This window comes from Dipodomys merriami, unplaced genomic scaffold (genome assembly GCF_024711535.1).
Source record: "Dipodomys merriami isolate MVZ:Mamm:240054 unplaced genomic scaffold, mDipMer1.0.p SCAF_363, whole genome shotgun sequence".
NCBI lineage: Eukaryota > Metazoa > Chordata > Mammalia > Rodentia > Heteromyidae > Dipodomys > Dipodomys merriami.
This window is the reverse complement of record NW_027205193.1, coordinates 941,994-967,981: the sequence shown is the minus strand read 5'-3', so window position 1 is coordinate 967,981 and position 25,988 is coordinate 941,994. Positions and strand designations below refer to the sequence as shown.

At 34.3% G+C, this 25,988-nt stretch overlaps 1 long non-coding RNA gene across 1 annotated transcript in view; it reads left to right on the top strand.

Moving 5' to 3' along the window:
* LOC138804427 (uncharacterized) overlaps window positions 1-25,988 on the top strand; it is a 100,179-nt gene that overhangs the window by 61,660 nt on the left and 12,531 nt on the right. Inside the window, exon 2 of the long non-coding RNA XR_011365256.1 lies at window positions 11,809-11,871. This is a non-coding gene — a long non-coding RNA (uncharacterized lncRNA). The remainder of the gene's footprint in view (window positions 1-11,808; window positions 11,872-25,988) is intronic.

The following is a 25,988-nucleotide window of genomic DNA, read 5'->3' as shown; positions in this document are numbered from 1 at the left end:
AATCTCTTTCTCTTACAATCATACTTCAATCCAACATTTGTTGAGTGTGATTAGAATACAGATTCATAATTTTAAACATGATCATAGCATTTTCAAAGGAAATAATTTTCTACTAGCTCTTTGAATCAAAGATAAAAGCTTCAATGTTAAGATTAAAGTTAACTTTGTAAATTGTTGAAGTGAATGAATGAATGGTTTTAAAAATTGTGTCTTATCATTATTCTATTTCCTTTCCTTACCCTCCTATTTTCAATATATTTTTCAAAAGTGACATTTTATATGTCCCTTACATTATAGTTTAAATTTATCTGATTTGTCCTGTATTTTGTTCAGTTCAGCATTGAATTGATGAGAGGAATGTACTGAATGCGCTATATTCCCCTAAAATTCAAATTTTTTCGATTTTTAGAATGCAAAGTGATGGAATTAGGGGGTTATTGAATAAGGAAGTCAGAGTATTATTATTAAGTACACTCCAAAAGATCTATCATCCTTTTGCCATGTGAGGATAGCATGGAAAGCTAATTCCTATGTGCCAGAAGGTGTCTTTCACCAGAAACCAAATCTGTTCAAACCCATTGCTATTGTTTATTAGCTATCTGGGCTATGGAATTCTGTTATAGCAGACTAAACAGAGTAAATCAACTGCTTTGATAATCTCATCACACTGACCATTAACTGGAAGACAACTAACCTTGTTAATTGAAGATATCATGTACAAATTCATTTGTTTTATTAAAAGTAATTAATATGGATTGTGATTCAGCTCATTGGACAAGCACTTACCTGGTATGTACCAAGGCCCTGAGTTCAGTCCTTATGTTTGAAAAAAAAAAAAAGCTTAATAGTAATACTGATTGGATCAGGTAACGTATCATAGAAGATACTCATCATTTGTATATATACATTTTGATTTTACTTTATAAATATTTTTATATCCATAGCGTCTATTTCATCCTTTTAGTGTAATTTGGTGAATCTGCATTATAATAACCTTTCCTAGAGCAAAGGTCATTGCTAATTGACAAACGAAATATTCTGAAACTTTTTCTACATGTTGTATACATATATGTTGTTTTAGCTTTCCTATGGCAAAGATATGTGGTAAATTGGCTTTAATTTGAAAATAGAACCTAATGCAAGAATGTGGAATGACATGAAATGTGATGTCTTAGCACTTGAAATTATATACAAAACTGATTAATAAAAAATCCTCTCTTATATGATTTTGGTGCATATTGGAATTGACTTTAACCCGCGAGAATCATCTGATGCTTGTTTATGATCTCATCTGGACAGAAAGCATCCTTTTCATATTTATGGCTTTGCTATTTTTAAGTTGCTAGGTCATTGCTAACTTGAGCTTGAATACAGAATCTTGTCTGTCTGATTATTTTAGTTATGTAGTTGTGAAACATTTATTCGCCTTCTGTTTTGAAATTTAGGTTACGCAGAGTAGAGGAAATGAGTTATATACTTTATTGTCGATTAAAAAAAACCCCAGAAAATTGGGTGGGAAGGTGGCTTGGGAGTAGAGTGGGTTCAATTTCTCAGTATGACATCAACAGAAAAAGCCACAAGTGGCACTACTGTGGCTCAAGTGGTAGAGTGCTAGCTTTGAGCATGGAAAGGCTCAGGAACAGGGCCCAGGCCCTGAGTTCAAGCCCCAGGAATGGCAAAAACAAAACAAAATGAAACAACAATAACAAAAACAATAGGAAAACCCAGAAAACTGAAGGAATTTTGTGAGTATGGTTGATTTCTTTATTTCTTTCCTTGTGACTCTTATCTGTCTTTCTGTCCCCCTCTCCCTTTTATTATTTCTTTTTCAAGTTATCAAAGCTCCTTGAAACATGATCTGTAGGGCTATTCAAGAGTTTAGTTAGTATCATGTTAAAATTGTGAGATATTATTTAGTTATGTTTAAGTATGATTTTACTACCACCTCAGTTTAATAACTAGCTCCTCAGTTTAATAACTTAATATGTCAGAAGAATCTACTGATAGTTTTCTTCTATTTTTGTTTTTCAAGTCATACAGAGGAAAGGATGGAAGTGTTTATGCGGCACATTGGAGAAAATGGACAAGGGAGTTGCTTTAAACTGACAATGAGAGGATGGGGAAGAGCTGGGGATGATAGGCCTGCCCCAGGTCTACACAGTGTAAATAAATACTTCTGTATTCACTTGTGGTTGTTGCTTCATGACACTCTGCCCATGATGGGTCTGCAGGGTAGACACTTTGGCCATGCGGTGGCCTACCATTCCTCTGCAAACAGAGACCCCGTGCCTAGGTCTCATTAGACTTTGGATCCACAGTGTCAGCTCTTACTTTGTATCGCTGATAATTACCAACTAGCTGTGTGACTTTGGAATGCTGCATAAGTCTTCCTGACTCAGTTTCTTCATCCTTGTGTTCAAAGCATACTAATAATACCTGTATAACTTTGAATTGATTTGATGATGAATGGTCTAACCAATGTTTAACACTTGGCAAATTCCCCAGTGTATGTTAATCACTATATATTAACTCATATCATTACTTGTTATAAGAATTAGAATAACTGACTTACTTTTTAAACTTTCATGGAACAAATATAGAGCACTGTCAGTTTTTAAAGCAGATATTGATTACTATGTAATTGCACATAAAACATATATATATACATATATATACACACACACACACATATATATATATATATATATATCTTTAGTTGTATAAAGGAGTTACCACTGAACAGTAGTTAATAAATACAGAGCATCTTTATCAGTGTCAACTGTCGTCATTTTCCCTCATCCCTCCCCATCCACCACTTCCCTTGCTTTTCTTAGTTTTATAGGATCTGCTTGATGGTTTATTGCATCCTCCTCCTGCCAACACTTACGCATTACAGTATTCCTGAAACCACTGAGAGCCACATTTCAACGAATTACATTTGTGTCCACAATTGTGACTATTTTTCGATATATTAAATGATTGAGTGGGAAAGGATGTTGTTGCAATGTTTCTGTTGTCATGATGTTGATTGCTATCATTGGTTCTCTAATTTCTGTCATAGCAAAAGACCTGGATTTATAGGAAAGAGATAAGACAACTGGAAAGTGGAAGAAAATGAGGGAGGGGGTAACACTGTTCAAAAAGAAATGTACCATTGCAACAATGAGATGTACAAGATGTTATGTCGAAAAACGAGCTTTACAACTTCGGGGAGGGGGGAAAGGGAGGAACAGGGAGAAGGGGACGGGGAGGGGATGGGGGGGAAGAAGGGGAGATGAGAAGGGATGGTATGGGGAAGCAAAGGAGGAGGCAGCAATGCTTGATAAGAAATGTACTCATTGCCTTGCCCATGTAATTGTAACCCCTCTGTACGGTATTTTCACAATTAAAAAAAAAAGAAATGTACTCATTACCTTACTTATGTAACTACAACCCCTCTGTACATTACCTTTACAATAAAATTTTAAAAAAATTAAAAAGTCAGAAAAATGCAATTAAGCTTTTAATTGCCAAAATGTGATACAGAATTTCTTTCCTTAAAGGTTTTTAATGATAGGCAAATCAGGAAGAGTTTGCCTACATGTCAGAGTGCAATGAATCTGCCTTAAAAAAGGAATTTCCTGGATAATATAAAATAATAGGCAATATTAATATCACATATGCTTGAAATTATATTAAAATATAAGTATTCTTAAGGTTTAGGGATTTCAGAATGTGTCTATCAAAATTTTGCTTGGTGTCAGGATCTCCTTAAAATGAGATTCATCACTTGTTAATGTCGACCTAGCTGGAGGCCAGGACAAATTGGTCACACTATTTGTCTTTGTAGATAGAGGTTTTCTCAGTTTGAATTCGGCCTTGTGCTTATCAGCTTTGCTTCCCTGGCTGATACTCTACCATCTAAATTTTCGGGTCAGCCTTTTGCTGATTATTTTAGAAATTGAGTTTCCCAGACTTTTATGCCTAGGCTGTCCTTTAAGTGTGATCCTCTAGAATTCAGCCTCCTGAATATCTTGAATTTCATATATGAGCCACCAATGCCTAGCATACGATAAAGCTTAATGTAACTGCTGTATTCATTTATTTGTATCTAATGTTTGGCTGTTTCATGATGCAGTATCAAAGCTGATTAATAAAGCAAAGACCATGCAGTTTGGGAAACCAAACACCTGTACTATTTGAACTGTTACAGAAAACTTTGCCACTCTGAATAGACAAATTGAAATTCAGATATGAGGGGATGGGTGTTTCATATTTTTTCTTTAGCAAAAATTTTTCTCTACAGAAAGTAGGACATGTGACCTAAGATGCTGAATGGAAGAAGTATGAACATACTTGCACAGAATCATGTGATTTGACAAAAAGAAAATATTACAGGTATTAAGAAGAATTAAATGAATCAATAAGCTATATAAAAAAAAAAAGCACCATAGTTGTTTCCATTAGTGTCCCTAAAAAGAAACTTGCTTGTGTATCCACAAACATATTTGGTTTTTGGTTTTGTAATCATACTTTGGATCTGTCTTTTTTGTTTCTGTTTTTTTTTTGTTTTTTTTTTTCCTTTTTTATTTTATTTTATTTTATTTGTGAACATATTGTACAGAGGGGTTACAATTACATGGGCAGGATAATGTATACATTTCTTACCAAGCATTGCAGCCTCCTCCTTTGTTTACCCTTCACATCCCTTCCCAGCCTCCCCGCTCCCCCCCTAATCCTCCCCCCCCACTGATGTTGTAAAGCTCATTTTCCACATGACAACTTGTACTTCTCATTGTTGCAACAGGTCCACCTGTATCCTTAAACGACTTGTTTTTCCTCATCTCCTCCACAAGTTATACTGACATCAAATATAGTGAAAGCAGGGGTTATACTGTAGAGGAGGAACATACAAAGCAACAAAGAAATAATCTTATAAATGCGTTAGAAACACATGCATGAAAGAAAAAAACATTAAAATACACATCTAAGGGTTCATTTTCCTAACATCACATTATCTGACCTTTTCCGCTTGACTCATACATATACTAGATATTGCAAATAGGGGAAACCATGGGACCTATGTTTCTTTGGGCCTGGCTTACTTCACTTAATATAATTTTTTCCAAGTTTTTCCATTTCCTAACAAATGGGGCAATGTCATTCTTTCTGATGGAGGCATAGAATTCCATTGTGTATATATACCACATTTTCTTGATCCATTCATCTACTGAGGGGCATCTGGGTTGGTTCCATATCTTAGCTATAGTAAATAATGCTGCAATAAACATAGTTGTGCTGGTAGCTTTAGTGTGGTCTTGTTTGTAAACATTTGGGTAAATGCCCCAAAGTGGGATTGCTGGATCATAGGGGAGATCTATGTGAAGTCTTTTGAGGAACCTCCATACTGCTTTCCAAAGTGGTTGAGCAAGTTTACATTCCCACCAACAATGAAGTAAGGTTCCCTTCTGTCCACATCCCCTCCAGCATCTGTTGTTGTTAGAGTTCTTGATTTTTGCCATTCTAACTGGAGTGAGATGGTATCTCAATGTTGTTTTGATTTGCATTTCTTTTATGGCTAGGGATGTTGAGCATTTCTTCATGTGTTTATTGGCCATCCTTCTTTCTTCTTCAGAGAAGTTTCTCTTTAAGTCTTTCGCCCACTTATTTATTGGGCAGTTGTTTCTTTGAGGATTTGTTGTTGGCGATTTAATTTTTTGAGTTCCAAGTATATTTTAGCTATGAGACTCTTGTCCGTTGTATGGCTAGTGAAGATCTTCTCCCAATCCGTGGGCTTTCTATTGATCTTGCTAGCTATGTCCTTTGCCATGCAGAAGCTCTGCAATTTCATGCAATCCCATTTGTCCAACCTTTCTTAGATTTGTTGTGTTTCCGGGTCTCTATTCAGAAAATTTCGGCCTGAGCCAAGGAGGCCTAGGATTTCTCCTATGCCATCCTGTAATGTTTTCAGAGTGTCTGCTTTGACTTCGAGGTCTTTGATCCACTTGGAGTGGATTCTGGTGCAGGGTGATATATAAGGATCTAGCTTAAGTTTTCTACAAGTAGTTAACCAATTTTGCCAGCACCATTTACTGAAGAGGCTGTCTTTCTTCCATTCTATTGTTTTAGCTCCCTTATCGAAGATTAGATGGCTATAGGTCCTTAGGTTCATTTCTGGGTTTTCAATTCTATTCCATTGGTCCTGAGGTCTGTTCTTATGCCAATACCAAGCTGTTTTGATTACTATGGCTTTATAGTAGAGTTTGAAATTTGTTATTGATATTCCTCCAGCAGTGTTGTTTCCGTTGAGGAGCGTTTTTGCTATTCGGGGTCTTTTATTGTTCCATATGAATTTTTGGATTGCCTCTTATATTTCCTTGAAGAATGAGGTTGGAATTTTGATAGGTATCGCATTGAATTTGTAGATAGCCTTGGGAAGTATTGCCATTTTCATGATGTTATTCTTTCCAAATCAGGAAGCATGGGAGGTTTTGCCAATTTTTAAATTCTGGGTTGATTTTCTTTTTCAAGATTTTAAAGTTTTCATCATAGAGGTCCTTCACTTCTTTGGTAAAGTTAATTCCTAGGTATTTAATTTTTTGTGGGGCTATTACAAATGGAGTTGCTTTCCTAATTTCAGCCACACTTTTCTCACTGTTGGCATACAGAAAAGCCATTGATTTTTGGGGGTTAATTTTATACCCTGCTACTTTGCAAAAGTTTTGAATCAGCTTGAGTAGTTTGGGCGTGGAGTCTATGGGATTCTGTAGGTCCCATGGTTTCCCTTATTTGCAATAACTAGTATATGTCTGAGACAAGCAGAAAAGGTCAGATAAGTTGATGTTAGGTGAAATGAACCCTAAGGTAAGGACTCAAATGGTTTTTTCTTGCTTGCTATTGTTTCTAACATATGTATAAATATTTCCTTGTTGCTTTGTATGTCCCTCCCCAATGGTATAACCCCTGTTTTCACTATATTTGATGTTAGTATAATTTGGGGAGGGGAAGGGAAAAAAACAAATTGTTTAAATAGGGATACAAGTGGACCCATTGCAGCAATGAGATGTACAAGACGTTATGTTGAAAAACGAATTTTACAACTTTGGCGCGTGGTGGGTGGGGGGAGGAGGGAGGGACGACGGGATAGGAGGGGAGATCGGAAGGGATGGTAAGGGGAAACAAAGTTGGCTCTGTTTTTGTGCGTAAGCTGTGTGGTTCTCTTCAGTATTTTTTGGCAGTTTAATTACATCTTTTGTGTTTGTTCTTTCAGTCATTTTCCCCATAAATATTTGTAGCTTTTTGGGGGATTCTTTCAGTTTTATTTTTCATAACATGGAGCCCAGAAATTTGATCATCACTCAAGTATTGGTTTATTGTGAGAGTGGGACTATCTTTTCATTCCTGCAAAATTGTGAAGGGGCACTACACTTCATCCTATCATCAGCAAATAAAAAGTGGATAAAGACCGCTTCCCTGATGCCTTCCTTCTCTTCTTCAAAATAAAATTGGAAGGTATGTTGAGAGTAGAATTTACCAGGAGCTCCTGCTCCTGATAATTCATTGAGAATTAGTACTCTTTGTATTTCAGAACTTTTTGTCATCTATTTGCAGGTAAGAATAGTTTGCTTGATCTAGGGAGATGATTTCAATTATTTAAGAATCAGAGGTGAAATAATAAGGTTGTAAGTAAGATGATTTATTTGGTTTTGTTTTTCTTTTGGGTAGATTTGATTCTGCTTTGTAGCCTTTGAAGTATGGATTTTTATGAGTAATACTATTAATGTTTAGACTCCCTGTAGAGTATGTGGATAGTCATTATTGCTCTTTAGGTCTCAAGATTACCTGTCCATATTGTGATATAATGTTGTATAATATTTATGATTGGAATACTATGGTTTTTAGGACAGCTCATATATTTCTATAGATAAAACGAGATTTGCAAGAAATGAAGTCTTACCTCTACAAATAATTTTAAAATATTAAATTTCTCTTAAATATTCCTAGAACTTTAAAAATCAGTATTGATTTTATACCTTGGAAATACAATTTTTCATTGTACTGGTTGCAACTTTAATGTTTCAAAATGTAGGTGGAATCATTAAAATGGTAGTTTTAGTAAAATAAGAATACATAGAATAATAATGCTTTCATTTGTTATTTATTTCAATGCATTGGACATCTATTAAATTTGTAGTTTGTGGAAATCTTCCTCAGCATTGCAGTGGATAGGGATAAGGAATGATGTAAAGAGGATGTCTGTTCTTATGCACCTGTAATCAGAGTAGAAATCAGATATGAGGGCCCATGCTGAAAATCTAGGCAGCCCCTGGTGGCTCATAACTGTAATCCTAGCTACTCAGGAGGCTGAGATTTGATTCTTATGATTCACAGCCAGCCTGAGTAGGAAAGTCCACAGGACTATCTCCAAATTAATCAGCAAAAAGCCAGAAGCAGAGTTATGGCTCAAATGGTAAATCCTAACCTTTAGTGAAAATGCCAAGCAAGCATGTAAAGCCCTGAGTTCAAGCGCCAGGACCCACACAAAATAAAATATGCAGATGGACTTCTAGGATATAAAAGTTCTAATCTTTTGCCAAGTGGAAATGAAATCAGAAAAGTTGGTCAAAGTTCCAGGTGATGTTCAAGAAGATATCACAGCTTTTGTGAATGCTTTCTTAATGTTACTGACTACCACTAAGCTTGGTCAGATACTGATAGCAGCAGAGTTTACAAAGTAGGACTCAGGATCCAGGCATTCTGAGGAGCAGTAAGTGATCCAGAAACAGAGATATCCCCACCAAACACAGCTAATAACATTTCCAGCTCTGTCACACCTTTACCATCATTAAGAAGTCAATCTTAGAAATATTTTAGTACTAAATGGAAGGAGATGACTAGAATTCAACAACCTCTTGACGTAGGAGGCCAAAAGACCTTTTGGAAGAATACTGCCATTGCAATAAAATCCAATTATTTCTTGAATTCTGAAGGGATAAGGAAGAAAAGACTCAACAGTGTTCTCAGGTGCTTATCCACTAGCAGAAGGGACACTAAATCCACACTGAGGTTTCCCAAATCATACTGAAAGAAAATGAACTTGATTCTCCCTTCCCCCCATTGCTTAACCTGATCTATTCTGAGAGCAGACCTGTCTTCACTGAAGCCTTTTAGTTTTGACCTTTCCAGTCACTTGGTCCTGTAGTTTTAGTGGCTTTTCAAGAAGCCTGTCACATTAAACATGCCATGACAATTACAGATACCCATCAGAGGCAGTTCAATCTTCCTCCTTTGCCAGAAAAATGCCGGGGGAACCTGTATATTCTGAAATATTATACAGAAATCGCAGAGTGTATGGAAAGAGGGAGAAACAAGACAAATAACATAGAGATTGGAAAGAAACAGGTATAAATTATCCCATTGGAGCATGGTGAGAACAGAGCATACCACTTTAAAACTCCACAGCAGATCTTGGAACACATTCCAGGTAACCTCATTCCAACTGTGTGATTGACAATAAAGCATCGTTCCAAAGTTTCCCCAGTGTCTTCTGACCAAGGACATTATTGCTTACAGAAGAGAGAAGACTTTTCAGAAGCAAAATCGTAATCTAGACATATAGGAAATACTACTTTGGAGAAATCAATCATTAGAAAATCATGTGGTTGTAGTTGGATATTAAAATGCACATTTTTCTTCGCTTTGAAACACCATATGCTTGGCAATAATTTTAAAAAGCAAACACATGCAAATGCTTATATCTATGTATATATGTGCTTATATATACACTGTAGAAAAATATGTATGCTTCTCTAAGAACTAGAACAAATTAATACTTCTGAAAAAAATTCAGTGATGAGTTATGCTATTAAATTTTTATGTGTATTTATTTGTAAAGTTCTTCTAAGATCACTTAAATATAACTGAGAGCATATTTAATTTGCAAGAGAAAGTAAAGCATTTTTGCCAATCTGCTTAGTCTATAAAATATTTCAAATTATAGAGAACAAAAGAAACATTTGACCTAAATATAGCCTTGAGATATAGTGTTTTGTGGTTTAATATTTGGGATGCTATGCGGTTTCAAAATGAACTAATAATATATGTATTATTTTATATACAACTGGAAGCAAGGCAGATTTTCTGGTGGTTAATTGGAGAAAAGAGTCTCCTGCCCATGCTGGCTTCAAATTACAATCCTTAGATCTCAACATTCTGATTACAAGTTAGGTGCAACCAGCACCCAGATAGTCCCGCTTTTTTGGCGATAAAATCCTGAGTTACCTGTTAGTGGAAGAGATAGAACTAAAGGTCATGATGGTTTCCTAACAGACAATTTTTCTTTATCCCTACCACTGTTACTACTTCTCTTGTTTTTTTTTCTTTATAGAGCAATGTTTGTTTTGATCAAAATAGAGTTTCAGATAAAATACCTGCCAATTCTTTATAGTTTGCTGTGACCCAGGATGATATATTCCTACTTAACAATTTTATCCAGTAAAATTACACTTTTATGTTTTTATACAGTAAAATATTATTTTTGATACAGTGAATACTTTACATTTTGTTTCTTCTGGTCATGGTGCTTGAACTCAGGGCTGGGTCACTGTCCCTGAGTACTTTTGCTCAAGGATAGCACTCTACCACATGAACCAAAGCTCTGCTTCCAGCCTTCTTGGTTGGAGAAAAGATCTCATGGACATTGAACCATGATCTCCTCACCTCCCAGCCTCCTGATATTACAAGCATGAAAGCATGAGCCAGACACTGGTACCCTACTAGTATACACACACACACACACACACACACACACACACACACACACACACACACACACACACACACACACACACTCATATGTATATATATTTATTTATTTAAGGAAACTTCTTGTTTCGACAAGTTCTCTTTATTATTTCTTCTTTTGTGGCCTGTGAACAGGTACCATTGTGACAGGGAATGCATTGCCATATACAATTAGATGAGTTTAAATGTTCAACAAATATCTCTTGGTTGAGTAATAGGCAATAAGTGCAGAGCCAAGCTGTAGATTAGATTTCATTTTCCCTGCACAATAAAAATTGCACTTTTTAAGTAGTAGCTTGAGTTCATTTTGATTGCAAAGCACCAACTACTTAGACTATGATCAAAGAATATTGACTAAATAAAGCAGAAACTTTAGATTGCTTTAATTTGGAGTTGATCAAATTAAAGAGACCAGTGAAATTTCATCTTGCCAATAATTCGTTTTTTCCTTGGGAACATAAATGATAAAAATCAAGTCAATGTAAGAGCACAAATTGTCCTTCCATGTATTTTCAAGAAAACTTTGGCTACTAGAGAATATGTCTTGAGTTATGTAGATACAACCTTATTAGTGCTTTTAACAAAAATTGTGGTCTTATAATGAGAGGAGATAATTGGCCTGTCGGGTTGACATTTATTTAGACACTTCCTTTAGAATGTTTCCCTCTAATTGAAAGATACTGGGAAAATAAGCTGGGCAACAGCTATTAAGGACTGACTGGTCTAGATTTTCATAGAGATAACATTTTCTAAATTACTGCGTTATGATATTGGAAATGAAGGGCAAGCTCCTTGTTGGGAGAAAGTGTTGGAATGGCTCTAATGCAGAATCTCATTAAAGTAGCTGTCAGGAATCCTCTGTACTCCCATCACCACCCCTCTGCTGGAAGAAGGAATTGTCGCTTTGAGTGAGTGTACTGCCAAAGAGGCATTTACAAATAAATGAAAAATGTCACAATTGATTTCACTTTTTCCAGAATACTTCATGTCAGCTTTGTCACAGCTGTCTTTGTTACTCTGCTTTAGATCTCCCTGCTGGACATTGGAAATAGCTTTTGATGGTATAGTGCCTCATTCATGTGACCCCAGGTAAGCCCCCTATTGGTGACCTTTAACAAATATTTGTAAATCCATTTGAACAGTTAGAGAAAAATGGAAGGTGATAGACCCCTTCCTCTCTGTAAGGGCTGTTTTTGTCAAAAACAATCATTCAAGTGTCAATTGTTTATTTTTGCCTAGTTGGTCATTGAGAGATGGATTCCACAGTTTATAAAGCCTTGGAAACATCACACAGTTATATTGCATATTCTTTTCCCCAATGCCAGTTTGCTCTTATGCTTAATCAAACAAGGCAAATAACAATATGACTTGTAAAGAAGACATCTGGCTATGCTATTCCTATAGTTTGAAAAAACTTGCTGTCTGTTTAACTTGAATATATTCCATCCATATAATTTATTTGTAACAATTATATGTGCTCATTGTCATCACTGTCAACTCACCCACCAGCTGTACTATATAGCCGCCATTATTGAAGATTCACTCTAAGCCATATACTGTGGTAAGCAATTATATAAATTAACTTATGTAAATTCATCACAATAGTGGTCGAGTTTAAAGTTAATGTGGATTTGGAAAAAATGATAATTAGATATTGCTAGCAGATTTTTTTGTATTATAATATTAAATAAGGAAAGTAAATCTTGTATAATTACTCTTAAAGAGATTTTAATCAGTATAATCAGTTATAGATTGTGTGATTGAGATAATTTGGGTTACTACTGTTGACATGAAAGATCATGAGATAAAATAATTAGGAAAATCTCATTTCTCTTAGAAAACAGCAGTGGAAGCAATTTACCCATTCATTTGATAAATACTTAGTGAGCATCATTAAGTACCAGAAACTTAAATAGAGGGCACGATGGCAAAAATATGTATCAAATTTTATATTCCAGAGGAATTCAGTCAATAATACAGGCAAACCAGCAGAAATGATGATTGTAACTGTGTGAATGGTATGGTCTACAGTTTGAGAAATCAGACTGAGTTCAAAGGCAGCCTAGGAATCATTGCTCTTGGAGCTATGTGGCTATAGAAGATGAAAGAATGATAAGTAGTTCATGATATCTGAACCATATTGTTTATGATAGAGAGCAGTGGTATCTAAAGGATTAAGGAAGAGGAAGACATGCTCTGATAATCCACATGTAGAAATTTGGATACAACTGCAAGCAGTGGGAGTTAAACAGAGTTCAGGATAGGTTGTTGAAATTTTCACAGTGACCTGCTACTGTGTATTATATCCAAGAAAGCAGTACATTCTTCTTCCTTTATACCAATGTAAGTAAAGTATATTCCTAGAATATAAGGCCTCTGTGATCACAGATATGGTCTATTTACCTCACTTTCTCATGATCTAATTCAATAATTTGTATAAAGCAGGCTCTCCATATTAATAGCACACAATCCTAATGTCAAGTGTAAAAGAATGGGCTTGTTAGCCCAATAGAGGTTCCCGATTTGTGAGTAATTTTCTTTTTCTGATTAATAGCCACAAAAAGCAAAGTTCCTCTTTTCTTTTAGATTTACTATGAAAGTCTCCACCATGGAAAGTTAATATGAAATTCAACTCTTACACAACTTGTAAATAAGAAATTAAATGTCAATAAAATATCTTTAAGCAAGCAAATGATTTGGAGAAAATTAAAAGTGTAGCAAATTATCTTTAGCTAAAAATATAACCAATATATCTAATGCTTATTCATTTAACTCTAGAAAAGAGATGAGCAAAGACATTACAGAAGTTTATTTGCATACAGGGAAATATGAAATGGTCATAAATACATTAATCAGACATTGCAAAATAATGTAGTAAGAGTATACATTTAATTCCTTTTATTTTTTTTGTTAAAATACCATTTAGCGAGAAGTTTTTTTAAACATGTCAATGAAGTTTAAAAATCCCAATATTATTTTAAAATTGTTATATTATTAGGTAGTGGAAAGATTGGGTTAATCCCAAGATGGACCTTGTCTTCCTATAAAGTTCTCAATTGTAAACATGTTTTCATGACATCTTTCTGGGGTTATCCCTTTAAAGTATGTTATCACATAGCCACCCTATTGCCAGCTTTTCTGGAAACTAGTGGAACATTTGGCTATGTTTTCATAGCAACCTGCCATTGCACAACTTCATGATCAACATTTGTTCCACATACTCGATAATGTTTGATCTCTACAACCATGTAGTTCTACTCTATATCTTGTCCAGGAAAAAAAATCATAAGCCAAATCAAATTTGAACCCCAAAGGCATTTTAAATATCTTCAAAATTCCACCCAACTGTGTTTAGCAAATCCATCACCCTCTGTATTTTAATTGTAAGTCTGAAATTCTCATAGGTAAAGTACACCTTGGATTATTCCTTTTACTGTAAGAGTCTAAATGAACTATCTAGAAATTGGTAACCGCTTATCAGACATATAACACCTTTCATAGTGAATAGGAATTTTAATAGTCCAAACATGATTTTTGCGCTTTAAAAGAGTTCAAACAAATTTGCAAAAAGAAACCCACCAAAAACAAAAACAAAAAACAAAACTTTCCTTGATTTCTCATATAGTTGGTATAGAGAATATAGCCAAAAGTCACAAGACAGTGTTAATTAGAAGAGGAAGAAGAAAAGCAGAAAGCAACAGCAGGCAGGACAGTGGATCTGTAAAATCCTGTGAGGTGGGTGCTTGGGCAGGGGCTGCTTCTTGCTGGGCCAGGTGGTGGTAACAGCATGAATCATGAGATCTCTGTTTTGGGGTCATTTCTTCCTTGCACTCTGCCTGTTCCTGTCCTTCTTTTCCTTCCACCTCCTGACTGATAACACCTGTTCTATAGCATTTCCTTGGCAGGAAGCCTTAACATACATTTTCACAAACTCTCTGTGCCAAATATGCTTTTGACTAAAGGCGATTGTTGGGGAAGTTTGCAGGGAAAGTGGGACAAAACAAAACTGTCCTACGATAACTGTAATAGTGAAATCTATGACAAGCAAGGAGACTTGCAACACTAGAAGTGGGCTTGTTGACAAGTAGAACTTGGTTTTTAATTGTCCTTTTAAAGGGGTATAAATCTTCTCTATTCATGCAAACCTGTTCAATTTGGCTTATGTTTTTCCTTTCATATAGCTATACAATTTTCCATTAGTGGAGACAAAAGCACTTCTTTTGAGTTAGGACAAAGCTTTTCTGAGTAAGGCAGTTGTGGCTCTTGACAACCTGTTGCCTGGAGACTGGGCTTTCACATGGAGGTTTTCTAAATGACAGATATTTTAATTTATCTAGTATAGAATAAGAAGCTGTAGCTCCTCTGTGTGTCCTTGACATATAGAGCTAGAAAAGGAGAATGAGAATAAAACCTCCCTGAAGACTGGAATAATCAGTTCTGATTGGCGCTCATGTTTGTTCTGCTGGACAGAGATTTTCCACAATTGAACCAAAGCACTTTCCACATTTCCTTTCCCCACTGTAATACTCCTCTCTAACTCCAAACTCTTCAGATATATTTGTTACTATAATATTAAAATTGAGGGAACATGGATGTCATACATGTGTTTCATCATATTCTCAATCCCAATCCTATTTAATTATTATTTGTGAGAGTGTGTCTATGTGTGTGTGTGTGTGTGTGTGTGTGTGTGTGTGTGTGTGTGAGAGAGAGAGAGAGAGAGAGAGAGAGAGAGAGAGAGAGAGAGAGAGAGAGAGAAAGAGAGAGAGAGAGCATCATGAGCCAGTCCTGAGCATTTTCTCTGAGTTTTTTCCATCAAGGCTGGCACCCTATCACTTGAGCCATGGCTTCATTTCTGGCTTTTTACTGGTTGATTGTAGATAAGAGTCTCATGAGCTTTCTAGACTGGACTGATTTTGAGCTGATCCTCAGATCTCAGCCTCTTGAATAGCTAGGATTACAGGTGTGAGGCACCAGAAACTGGGACAATTTCATTTAATTTTAATTCTGTTTAATTTTAATTGAAAATGGAATAAAACATAAACTATAAAGAAAAATAAGTGAGAATTTAAATAATCATATACAGCTACATAATCTTAAAACATTTTGTATGTGGTAACCTATATCCTTCTAAATTATAAAACTATGCTGTAGGTTAACATATGCTGATGTGTGAAAAAGACCAAATTTAGGTTATAAAGATGAAAATTGACTGTGAAATGACATGAAGGCTAATAGTTAATGAATTTGAAAGCTTTATAAGGATAAGATGTTTATTCAGTGTGTTTAAAGTGTGCCAATCAATCAACCACCATACCTGAGTGTAAGCTACATGTGATAAAATATACTGTCTTTTATGAATTGTTTTAAAGTAGTTAATAAGAAAGCATTACCTGGGACTAGCAATGTAGTTCAGTGGTAGAGTGTGACGGGGCATGTGCAAAATCCTGGGCATATATATTATAGAATATTGAGTTCAATATGTTTCCTGTTACAATTGTAATGGAAATGAAAATAGTTGTCAACAACACAAAGTTAGAGAACAAGACTAGAAATGGAGCTATGGCTCAAGTGGTAGAGCCCCCAGGCTTTAGTGAAAAATCCAAGTCAGTGTAAGGCCCTAAGTCCAAGCCGCAATACCAGTACACACAAAGAAACACTTTCAAAACATAATCTAAAAGCTTCAAGTATTTAAAGATAATAAATAAATCTTAAAAGCAGTATGTTCAGCTAGATCCTAACTACAAGGTAAGGATGGTGTTCATGAGACTCATTGTAGCGGGATGAAATCTGAGTATTGTGTAATATTCAGGGAAGGCATTTTCGAGTGAAGTATGAAGTATGACAGGAGGAGAATGCAGATAGTACAGAAAGGAAAGGAAAGAACTTAGCCGGACTGGGTCAGGGGAAGGACCACGTAAGAAAACAAGGATAGGCATGAAACAAATGATTCATCCTGAGGCGAAGCTGGCAGGTATTGCAAGCCAACCAATGTACCTTAATGTAATGGGCTGCTAAAGAGCTTGAGCCTGGGATATCATTAGGATCCTGGAATTCACTGAAGAATTTGCCTAGGATGGGTGGGGAGACAGGAGGCTTGTGGACATTTTGCAGATGAAGTGGGCTGAATTAGTGTTTTGAAGGGGGAGTGGAAGAATATGTACAGTCTAAGTAATTAAGTTATATTTTCCTGATACTTATTTCTTATTTACAAATACGGTACAACAATTAGCTCATTGCGGAGACAGTAATTAGCAATCAGGTTAAATTACTTTGATTACCTCTTTTCCATTTCATTAAGACACATTTTGAAAAAAACTGCTTTCTGAGATGTTTTATGGAACTCCATGCAACGTCTCCTTTGCTTTTCCTTCACTTTCTCTATATATCTTTCCCAGACTTTGTATCTGTCCTTCTATTCCCCTTTTTGCCTCAAGAGAGAACATAATTTTAGAGTATATTGTTTGATATCTTAAAAAAATAATCATTGATAGGAGTATTTTGTAAGCAGAGTTTTAGAATCATGTAAATTGAAGAGGAAAATATAAAAGCCAGTACCCTCTAGTATCATTCTCCATTCTCCTCAGCTCAGTCTACTCCAGTCCCATTTCTACTAGTACATATCTTCATGTGATACTTCCAGCTCTGTTCATATATGGTTACTTCTTGATTTTTAAATGTTTAGTATGAACTGATAACTGGTTTGTTGGTTGAGAATGTATGTTTGTAACATCTCATATTCAGCAGTCCCAAATATCCTCCTATTATATTTATTATAAAATAATTAAACAGGTGTTTATTAAATCACTAAGGTTTGCAGTTATAACAAACTTCACAAATACTGCTTGAACCAAAATATATAAGATTTTTTCTTATGTACGTGTGTGTGTGTGTGTGTGTGTGTGTGTGTGTGTGTGTGTGTGTGTGTGTGTGTGTGTCTTGAACTCAGGCCCATGGCACTGTCCCTTAGCTTTTATCTATCTAATACTTGAGCTACAACTCAGCTACTGGATTTTTTTAATTTTGGGGGTAAACTGAAAATAAGAGTCTCATAGACTTCCTGTCCAGCCTGGCTCTGAATTGCCATTCTCCCATCTGAGCCTACTGAGATGTGGAATTATAGATATGAGCCACTTGCACCCAGCTTTTTTATACTTAATAAAAAGTCCTGGAATTAATATTTTCCTCTTTTTGGCACTTGATTTTCCATATACCTATTTCTCTTCATTCCCATAATCTGTAATAGGCCTATTGAAGGGCTGTCGATAACCTTTCTAAATTAATCAATACAGTAATCTACTCGTACATGAACCTATTTTTGGCATTGGTTGTGGCCTGTAGGTATTCCTATGTGTCTTTACATTTTCCCATGCCTATCTTAACTTGTTTCAAAGGCAGATGTAAATATCTCCCTGTAAACTTTCTGCTTTTGTGTACTTGGAGTCTTAGTCACCTGTATCTTTCCAGGAAGGTGCCTGGGAAAGTTCTTACACTCTTAAAAGGCTTGAACTATCTTTATTTGTACCTCATGCTTGATTGATGGCTTGGTTTGGACACAACTTCTCAGAATTCTGAAGCCATTCTTATTGGTGCAGTTTTTCTGTTGAAACCAGGACCATTCTTTTTCTTGGAGCTTCTTTTCTTAGAAAATTTTATGAGCTATTTACTGGACATCTGTGTACCTTTTTAAACTAGTCTTATGGTTTAGTAATTTCCTATAGTATTATTTTGATTACTAGTCTGATTTTTCTCTAATTTCTTTATTTCTAAAACTTCTGCTGGGAAAATGTTGACTACCCTGAATTAATTCTCAGATTATTTTTCTCTTTATTTCCAGTTTATTCACATTTCCTTTTGTTCACAGTGAGTTCCTTGGATTTTTATCTTCTACTATAGTTTTTTTTAATAATTCACAGAGAATTTTTGTTTCATTATTTCTTTGTTCTATATTTTCTATATTCTCTTCTTATTTGATTATGCTCTATTGTACAATGTGTTCATTACATTTACCAAGCTGTTTTTCCTCTGCATGGTTTTTGTTTTTTTCCTTGTTGTTTGTTTTGGTTTTTGTTTCTATGACATTTCTCACTTATCAAATAATTCTGAAATGTCTACTTTAAGAATGAAACTCTCAAAGCTGATAACCATATGCTCAAGTCCAATTTGTTTTCACTTAAGCTTAATCACAGAATGGTGATTGGCGGGTGTTTTCTATTTCAGTGTGATGATTTTCCTCAGAGAAACCGGTAGAAAGTAGAATGAGACACAGGAGGAGACTGAAAGTCCTGAAATTGCAGACTTCACTTATTGCTTTGCTTGCATCCTGAAACTGATGCTTTTGAGTGACAGGCAAATGGTCATGTCAGGGTTTGGGCTCTGTCCCTTAAGTATTCTGCTCAAGCCAGGTAGAGTGCCAGGTAGAGTGCTGCAGCTCCGCTCTGGTTTATTGTGGTCAATTGGAGATAAGAATCTTGTGGATTTACTGCCAGGGCTGAATCCCAAACTTTGAATCCCCATCTTTCAATCTCTACCTCCTGAGTAGTTAGGATTACAGGTATGAACAAATGGTGCCTGGCTTCATCCTCCTATTTTTAAAATATACCAGACAGTCATCATTGGATTATCATAGATATATTGTCCATTTAATATTATACATATCAAACACATTTACAGTGCAATTATATATATTATTTACATACTAATTGGAAATAATTTCTGATTATTTTGTGAATTATATTAAAGATTAAGATTCCTAGTTACAAATATATATGTATATATGCACACACATATATGTAACAGTTGCCACTAAAAATCATATATATATATATATATATATATATATATTTGTATATATTTCAGACACAAATGTGGAAAAGTGTGAATGTATAACTGGATTTTATGGATAAAATATTTAAATCACCTTGATTTCCTGCAATTAACATTGATCTAGCTTTTAGATTTTTTTCTAGGTAAATAGTCATTTTCTGTGATTTAATTACTAATTACAGTGAATTTAAATGGCTACCTTTGTACTGTGTATAAAGGTCTTTAGAAAGTAAGAACTAATGCAATGAATGGTCTTGAAGTAGAGTCGGGTGGAAGGGATGGGAGGTCCCTGTTTACACTTTCAGGAGTTCTCCCTACATTGATATCTTTGACATTCTTAATTCTGTAAGTTGGACACAGTCAGAATGTTTTTGAATAAGTATTTTAGAGCATACATATTTATAATTCAAAGCAGAGATGATTTGATGTAATTAAATATTTAACTTTTGAAATAGAGGACTATATACTGTGTTCATAAATATTTAAAAAATATAACTATGTATATTATTTTCTGTAATCATTCTACAAACATGTTTGTAAGCAACAAGGAGTCACTCCATTAAATAAAATTATGAAACCCATGGGATGTATTTGTTGTAATGGAAAATGACTAACATTTAAGTGCTGTGTTAATATCCTTTGCTTCGATCAGTAGCCAGGGTTATTTTTGGCACAACTTCACTTATGAGATATAGAAAGAGACCATGAATATTTCTGATATGGATTCTACCCAAAGATGAAAGAATCTCATACTTGATACAACAGATTCAAAATTAATCCTCTTTGTGTTAGTTTATAACTGTGGAAGGGTGCCTTTAACATTAATGTATTAGGTTACACTTAGACCATGTTGAATGAGTATGCAGTGAGATGAGGAAATTGTTTAAGTGGTTTTGTGGCTCCAAATTATAGCTTTTATTTCCCTTAATTGTAGCTGCTGAGCTACTTCAAAAATTGTCATGATTAGCCAGGTGAAAGTGGCTCATCCCTGTAATCCTAGTTAATCAGAAGGCTGATATCTGAGGATCAATGTGCAAAGTCAGCCTGGACAAAAAACTTTACCTGAGGTAAAGGTGAAAAGGAAGTGAAAAGAAAATTTTGCTTATGTAAAGACAATAATTAAAAATATGGGGATTCTCTTTAGACTATTGATCTGTATTATTGAAGATAACAGATTTTGCTAAATATTTATAATGAGGCATGGGACATATTTAATGTCTCTATAATATTTTCTGTTGAGCTCATTTTTTCAAAAGGGATTTTAATGTGTTTTTAATTTTTCAGAGGTACTTATTCACTGTTTTCCTCTATGATTAAAAAAATCTATAGAAACTTTACACAATTTTAAATAATTGTAAAATAGGCATAATAAAATAAATGCTATAAATTCTCTTCATTTTATATAACTATAATTTAACTATAAAATATGATTTTAATAAACGAATTTATTATAGATATATATTTTAAGTATTTTATGCTTTCTTCTTTTTTGGCAAGATATTAAGTATTTTCAGTCCTTTTCAAAACTTTAAATGGAAATTAATTCATTACATTTTCAAATTGTGCATTATTTAATGGCATTGACTTTTAAATTCATTGTGTGGCAATTAAATAAGGTACACTTAGAAAATATTTCCAAGGTAAATATGTGGTTATTTAATAGCTAATGTATTATCAAATATTACAGCCTTCCATTTTTCAGCTGATGTTTATAATGAGCAAAGTTACTTTTAATAAAATGACATATGAGAAAGGACTGGATACAGTTGTTGAGAGTATCATATGCAAGTATAGCCTTTCCAAATAGTATATTTCACATCAACAAACATGATATGTCCCTTAAGTTTGGCTGAAGCTATGATACACATGGTATACATTAAATTAACTATACAAATTAAATTATATTAAATTAGCTGTTTGTTGCTCACAAAGCAATGTTTTGAACAGTTTGCATCATATAGTTGTCTGGTGTGGAAATGTATATTATTAAATAGTAGAGAGCCAGACTTGAGTGAAAAAGCCAAGCAAGAATGTGACACCCTAAGATTGACTCTGGTGTGCCCCCGCCTCCTGAAAAAAACTAGCTTGTCTCTTGGAGTTTTAACATACTTTAGAAAATCAATTGAATATTGTAGTTACTAATATATAGTTCATACCTGCATATTCCATTTAATGCAATGGGAAATAGACATTTGGTTTTATCATGTATGATTGTATGGCCTATATTGCTGACATTCTTGGGAGATGTATGAACTCTACTTAGAAAATCTGATATGAAGGAAACAACATAATCTTTGGGTCTTTTGGCATCCATAGCCCTGGGCTTGTTTTCTGTGGCTGCAACTGCATATACTTTGAGACATTTCTGAAATGTTTGAGCTTCAATTTTCCACTTATATAAGAAGAGAACAAGAATTTTCAGCTTTAAAATTGTTTTGCAGATTGTTAAAAGTACATGTGAAATATTTTTGTGTCTTGTAGAAAGTATGTCATTACCTCAGTGAGAGACATAACGCTTACTGATTATCAATAAGAATTGACTATGTAAAAGTAAATAATTATCTATATTGTCTTCTAATTGGTGAAGCACATCAAATACAAAATATTTAATCTTTTTAAACCTCTGAGAAAACATGGTAATATCATTCTTAGTATCCTGTATATAAATGAGGAAGGTAACACTTGGAGATTAGCTAACAATAACTAGTAAATTATAAAGTAAGCAAACCTATGAACATAAGTATCTAATTTTAGAATCTGTATTTTTAAAAATACAATGAAATTTCAGGTTCTCATGAATAATTAGTCATTTCAAATTCTAGATGGCAAATATATTTACTTGACCTAAAAGTATGTTAGATAAGTAAATTTCTACTTTGATCTATACTAAAAATCAATAATGTATGTAGCTGTTGGCACTGAATAATTCCTTTTCATTGTGCAATGAGTTATGGTTTCTATGTTTTAACATGCTTGATCTTAGTGAAGGCAGTCACAGGAAAAGAAGGCCTAGCTATTTATGTATGTTACAAATGAGAAATTTGAGATCCAAAGAAGTGTTTTGCTAAAGGTGATGTAGTTAATAAATGGTGTAATTTTGTGTCTCCAACTGTAATTTTATAGACCCAGTTTTACACCAGCAAACTAAACTTCCTTTTATTTAGCATTGTAGACTAAATATGTTTTATGTCTAAGAATAAATGTTAGAAGTGAATAAATGAGCTGGGTGTGGTGACATGTATCTGTAATCCTAGTTCCATAGGGAGTGAGGTCATTTGGACTGTCTAAATGTGGTCCAGATAATAATCAAGATCCTGTCTAATGTAAGTAAGTAAATAAGTAAGCAAGTAAATAAAGCAGAAAAAGCTTTAAGTATGGTCAAATGGTAGAGTTCTTGTCTAGCAAGTAAGGGAGGGAAGGGATAGTGGGAGAACAACAAAGGAGGTGTAACAATGTTCAACAAGAAATGTACTCATTACCTTACTCATGTAACTATTACCCCCCTGTACAGTACCTTTACAATAAATTAAATTTTAAAAAGTCAAGGGAAAATACAATGAAACACAAATAAGAAATAAATGACACACAAATTCTCTCTTTTCTCTTCCTTTCTTTGTTTCTTTCTTTTTCTTTCTTTTCTCTCTCTCTCTTTCCTTCCTTCCTTCCTTTTTTCTTTTGCAGTGATGGAGATTGAATTGAGGTCTAACACATGCTAAACAAGCATTTTATCCTGAAATATATTCCAATCCATTTTACACATGTCTTTTAAAATGTATAATTCTCTTGAAAACAAAAAAGAAACTATGTATTTATTTAAACTTTCTAGAAATAAAATAATGCTGTGCTGATTTTACTTAGCAATATATTATAAATAGTTTACATATTCTACATTATGAATTATGGCTACAGTTTAAGTGTTATCTGTTTTCCTAAGTTCCTAGCTACCACATTTCAGGTAAACATTTTCTACACCCCTTTCTGTTATTTGCTTTTAGTCACATGAATAGAAAAAGCTTTATACTGCACAAGTTCATGTAAGAACATATGTGTGTGTTTTATAATAATACTATAACATTTTCACATATATTAGTCATTGGTTTAGAATGAATTGACTCACAATTTTTAACTTTATGATGATACAGGGGTGATACTTCAAATCATATGTCAAATTTTGAGTTTTGATTTCCTCCCAGGCTAGCGATAGTGCTGTGTGGTAATTTCTCAGTATGATCCACAGTGATAAGTTTCTTGGGGCCCCATTTTGATAATGTGGGTCCCAGAGAAAACAACTGATAGCTATTAGTACTCAGTGGAGCAGCTAGTGAGTCTTCTCTCTAATTTTGGTCTTCATCCTTAACGAAGATTCTGAACACTGGGAAGACTGATGATGAACTTTCTTCAACCATATTCTTGGATTTCAGGATTCGGGTTTTTTATTTGCATATTTAATTTCAGAATGACAGGCAACGTTTTCTTGCTTTTACTTGTTTCTATCAGTTGTGGAAAACTATTTTTACCTATTTCTTCAGTAGAAAAGTAGATATTCTTTTGAATTTACAAAAGCAATTTTGGAAAATATTGACTTGGCCTTCAAATCTGGCAGTTATACTTCTTAATAAAAAACAAATTACTACAGAATTGTGTAACTCCCCTTCACACCCAAAGTAATGATTTATATTAAGGTGATCATGCTATCTGTGAAGTTCTGCTTTATGAATATGGGCTTTTGAAACACACAGATCTATAAGCTGAATAATTTTCACCTGTTATAAAATAAACATTTGTAGATATATTTTGGTTATAATTATTCTGTAATTGCAATATGAAGACAAGTTTTGAAATAATGTATTTCTTAAACATATTGCTAAGATAGTGATAATGATGTTACAAATACACATTTATTCTGTTTTGACATTTACATTCTAATATCTGAAATTTTATATTCTTAATCATTGACATACAAGAAATCATTGACCTATAAACAACAAAAAACTTGTTTATTGACTTTTAAGAAGTGCAGTTTTGTTTTCAAACTGCCTTAAGTATTAACATTATGAATATAAAACACAGTTGCTTTTCGTTTTACAAAATTCATTTCATTTACTTTTTCTGGAGTCATTTTTTCAGTATCTTAGGAATCTCTTACAATTTTGATGTGTTTGGTTAGTATCATAAGAGAGTTATCTGTCAGAAGTTTGAGGTATAGGTCTAAACTCTAGAAATCAATTTTTTATATTTTTATAATGTAAATATGTAGATATAATCATTTGGGAGTTATACTATCATTAAGTTTTCAACAAGTATGCTACTGGCTTTTCTTTTTATGTTTACTTATTGAGAAATGTTTAAGGCCACTAGCTGATTTTGCTTCTTTTGAGACAGCATCTTGTTCTGTATCAAATTCATGATCTTCCTGTTTCTACTTTGTTAGTGCTAAAACTACAGGTCTGTGTCAACATTCCCAGCTTCACTTGCTGATTTTTAGCATCACAGGGGAGTGGTCTAGAGCAGTCTGAAACATTGAAATAATATTTTGAGTTTCTTCTTTTAATATATCTCAACAGAGAGGCCCCCTGTCAACCCTAAAGTTCATAGTTTGATAAGAGTTATCACAAGACCCAGCAGATAGACTCATGGCTATGTCCTAGTTAATGGAAAGAAAAGAATATGCCAGGGAAGGTGTATCTCTAGTGGGGAACAGAAACACTTTCCAGAGTCCTTATGAAGCAAAGATCACATGGCTAACACTTGATATCTACAGCAATTAGCTTGGACCACAAAATAGTGTCACCACCCAAGAATGCTGCTTACAGGCATGGTCTGACATTTACCAAATTTATCAAATGTCTGGCATTTTCTAAATTTTCAAACATCTAGGAGAAAAACAGCAGCTCATCATAAGTTGTATTGTTTCCATAAACCACTTAGATGTTATGAAACAAGTTGGGAATAGTGGAAGACTTTCTGATATCCAATTTCCTAGAGTTAGCCAACAGTCAACCACCAGAGAAGGGCTTTCAAATGATAGCAATCAGTAGCTCTTTTCTGTGCTATCACCTATGCTGTTTATATGGTACTTGCTTCCTCTAACACTTTTTTATAGTCTTATCAAACATTTTGTCAAGCTTTATGTTCCTAATTCTTGTAAATGGATCAATATTGCAGAATTCACTCAGAGAAGCAATTGCTCTCCTTCTCTCTCAGCTGCCATTCTGTATCAAGCTATGTGTTCCTTAACAAGGAGATCTGTTCTCAGAGACATGTCATTTGACAATTTTATGGATATCAAAACATCAGAGAGTGTATTGATATAAATCTAGATGGTAGAGCCAGAGCAACTACATATTTGTGGGATAGCCTATTGCTCCTAGGGACATGCT